This window comes from Microtus pennsylvanicus, unplaced genomic scaffold, assembly GCF_037038515.1.
Source record: "Microtus pennsylvanicus isolate mMicPen1 unplaced genomic scaffold, mMicPen1.hap1 Scaffold_324, whole genome shotgun sequence".
In the NCBI taxonomy this organism is placed as follows: domain Eukaryota; kingdom Metazoa; phylum Chordata; class Mammalia; order Rodentia; family Cricetidae; genus Microtus; species Microtus pennsylvanicus.
The window spans coordinates 4390-8600 of record NW_027460952.1 but is presented as its reverse complement, the minus strand read 5'-3'; the positions used below and the strand labels follow the sequence as shown (position 1 = coordinate 8600).

At 33.4% G+C, this 4211-nt stretch overlaps 1 pseudogene; it reads right to left on the bottom strand.

Moving 5' to 3' along the window:
- Window positions 1-3623: 3623 nt before the first annotated feature.
- Window positions 3624-3943, bottom strand: LOC142842242 (eukaryotic translation initiation factor 1 pseudogene; annotated as a pseudogene).
- Window positions 3944-4211: the final 268 nt, after the last annotated feature.

Sequence of the window (4211 nt, the reverse complement as noted above, 5' to 3'; positions counted from 1 at the left end):
AAAAAAGGGTGCTTGCACATCCTCAAAGGATTAGAAAAATCGTTTCCAAAGATTTCTTTGTTGAGTTTTTCCATGAAAATGTAACTTCACAAAGGTAGGATTCTGCTATGCATATTTTGAAAACTATTGTTGTAGGGAGAGGGGGCCGCTTGTTTGTCCCAGCCACCCAGCTATGTTATGCCTGACGTAACCACACAGAAACTGTATTAATTAAAACACTGCTTGGCCATTCATTAGCTCTAACTTCTTATTGGCTAACTCTTACATATTAGTTTAATCTGTGTCCATTAATCTGTGTATCACCAGGTGGCAGTGGCTTACCAAAATTCTAACCAGCATCCATCTCTGATGGAGGATCCAAGGCTTTTCTTGACTCTGCTTTCTTCCTCCCACCATTCAGTTCTGTTTTCCCTGCCTACCTAAGTTCTGCCCTCTCAAAAGGCCAAATCAGTTTCTTTATTCATTAACCAATGAAAGCAACATACAAACAGAAGAAACTCCTACACCAAACTATGTTATTCTATCTTTCTTATTTAAGAAGCATGCCTAAACATTGAAATTATTCATTAGACATTTGACCAAGAGATTAATAAATGAAACAATAAGAAGAATGTTTAGAAAGGATAGAATATTCGCATGAAATTGAGTAAAGGATTAAAGGAAGGTTAACCTGGAATGGGTCATATAATACTTTTATGAAGTAAATTTAAATATTGCTCTGATATATGTTTCCATAAGCTAGAAAGCTAAAAAACCTACCTTATGCTCTCTTTTTTTCTCTCCCCAAATTAGTGCAACTTAAAATTAATCAGTATAATGATGTCATTCTTAATGAAATATAAGTTTCTTTATCAAAATTTGATCCATGTGCTTAGTTACAGCTTTTTATATCTTGGGGGTATACTAAAAGTACATTATTTAAACATGAAATACATAATAAAGAAATATTAAAAATGACTAAGATGTATTTTAGAAATGGAAAATATAGAATGCTCTCACATTCACTTGAAAAATTAGCAGTGTGTGTGTGTGTGTGTGTGTGTGTGTGTGTGTGTGTGTAGTGCAGTAAATTACATTGGTCACCAAATTTTACTTCTTCTACTCCATTAAGAAGTATTCTGAACCACTTATTGATCGACTATTAATGCCCTGATGTTCACATTAGGAATATCAATCTTTCATCTTGAAAATATCTTCTTTTTCTAATAGCATTGTTCCATTATAGAATACTATCAAAGCCTGCCATGATTCTGACATGATTCTCCATGACCTCCTTTTATTACATTCAGGATCATTTTTCTTACAGTCCCTATTCTAGTCATCACTATTTAGAAGTATAATTTTTAACCTGAATTACAAACACAGTTGCTTTTGTTTTCATTTCAAAGGTACCCAATAGTGAATAATAAATGATTAAAATGGTGTTAAGATATTTCGAAGTGTCCTTCATTCATAGTAAAGCTGGATTTGTTAGATACAAAAATTAGACAATTTAAATTACATATATAAAACATATCTAATTATTTCTTTTCTAGTTCAATCTGAAAGTGCCTTATCATAATGAGAAGACCAGCAGCAGCATTTGTGTGAAACTTCATCTAAACCTCAAAATCCCTGAGCCAGGATTATTGTCTCTCAAACCATCTAAAAGAATAAACCCTCATATAAATCCCACTCTCTTTCTTCTTCTTTTTCTAACTATGATTACATCATTAGTTTGTTAGGTTCACTTCAGCATATCTCTATCTTTATATTTTCTCTCTCCTACTTACCCTAGAAATATTCAAGTGTTTGAGTCTAGAAGAAAACACTATTTTCTTTTCAGCCAATATCTTTCCCAGGGTTTTTTATTTGTTATAAGTGATTGAAGATTTTCCAGACTGTTTCTCAATTAGATGAATATGTATGCCCAATAAGTCACAGAATATTTTGATCTATTGTGTTACCTTTATTCCTGAATAAAGAGAATTTCCTTGTGTGCAAATATCAAATGAAGCACTATTTGTAGGAGACTTATTTATTCTGCTGTATGTTTTTATTTTACAGCTTTTTTGTAAAATATGTGTTTCTGCAAGATAACTAAATGTATACTAATTCCTGAAATATCAAGTATGGTTATATAGATGACATATTTTAAAAATAAAATATTGTGTTATATGTCAATTCAGTAGCCATTAAGCTTGACAAGGTTTAGATTAATTGCAGTGAACCCTCAATTTAATTTTATGATGATTACTAATTTACTAAGTCCTAAGAAAAAAGTCGACTTAAAAATATTTAATAATGAAGTTTGTTATTTTTGTTACTCATCCCTTCCCTGAAGACTGATGCAAAGGATTGTCTTTCTTATGAATATTCAGCTGCAACTATGTCACAGAAACATTTCCTTGCACCTGTGTCTTAACATGTTCTACAATACATTGCCAATATAGGTGCTGTCATGCAGTTGTTTTCTTTCTGTGTACAATATTTTTCCAAATAGGAAAATGTTCCCTTTGTCTATCAACATATTGTCAAATGTTGACACTCATTACGTCAAACCTCTGTCATGTCCAAGGCCTATAACCTGTTCCGCTTCCCCAATCATTCCCACATGTTTATAAACTGAGAAGTGTGCGTGACAGCACACGTGTCTTTAAGAAGCAATAATGTTATCTCTCTCTGTGCTTTATGTGGAGAATTACTGATTTTAGTAGCAATTCTAATTTTTAAATCTATTGATTTCTAACTGATTATCAGTAAGTACTCATGTCACATGTGCATTTTGTATGTTTGTATATGCGGGGTCATGTAGATATTTATCTTGCAAAGATGGTCATTAGAGGACTGAACGTAAGAAACTTTAGGCTAAGGTTATGGATTTTGGGGGGGCAGAAATAATTTTAGAAAATCGTTTATGTTCAAGTAGTGTTTCTATTCAGCTGCTCTGATGATATCCTCAAAATATTTAAAAATTTTGATTCCTTTTAAGATTTAATAAATATATAAAATTTTAATTTATTGTCCTGTAGATTTTAGAAATATTATTTGTTTTTTACTCAACTCAAAGCCTTAAGAACTCAGCCTGACATCAACTAGAGATAAAAACAGGAGTTTAAGAATATAATTTTTAGTATTTTAATATTAGTCACATAAATAATTTTCTATAAACTGTGTTAGGTCCAATTTTGAAATGACAGAAAAATGGAGCAAAACCATCACAGTTTAGCATATAAAATACTACTGTTCTTCTTGGATACACATCTAGTATGTTGACGGGATGTCACATTTTTGCTCTTTTGTGTAGTGTTAGCATGCTTCACTTAGTTATGTAAGCTATTGTTTTATGATTTAATCAATGCCTCCCTGAATGGTCACTTTCAAATTATGTTCATCTTCTGATGTTCACATTGAGTGCCTGAAAAAGTCCTTTTATTGGGATCATTTCATCATTTTATACCCTTCTCACGTTTTTTTTTTTTTTTAATTTAGATGCATCATTCAACAAATGATACAAAACAGCTCTTTAGACAAAGCCAAATTATGGATATCCATCTGATTCTCAATCCTGGCCAAACCAAAGCTTTCTCATAGGAAATTCTACTCATTGCAAGGAAATCCTCAAGCTTCAGTGTTACAAGAACTTAAAACCCATGAACTTTCAGCTGATCATCCTCAACCAGTCAAATCTCTATTAGAAACTGGCACATGTTCTTGTGCTGGTCACCCTGTAACTGAATTACTTCTCCATATCCTGGATGCTCAATTACAGTACCATTGCAGGCAAATTTCTTCTTAAAGGCCTTCACTAGTTTCTTTTTATCGTAATCATCAGCAATCCCTTGGACAGTAGTAAGGGTCTTCCTGACGTTTCTCTGTTGAATTTTTATATGGATGTAATCCTCAGGACCTTACTTGCATCAGCAAAGGGGTCAAAAGCATAGAGATTCTGAACATCAGACATAAGATACGATTCCCTTTTTCCTCGGTGGAGAGGGCCTGCAGAATGCCGCTGCAGGAGAAGGCAGGGGATGTGAGGAGGAGGGAGACATGGAGCTTCAGGAAGAAAAGCAAGGAGGCTCTAGGTCGAGGTGGAGGCAGCTGAGTCCTCAGCAGCAGTTCAGTGACTGGGACTATTATTGGTTTTTTTTGACTATTATTGTTTATCTTTATCTTAATTTATTCTTTTTTAGCTTTCCTTTTGGGAGAGAGACACAGAGGAAAGGACAGGT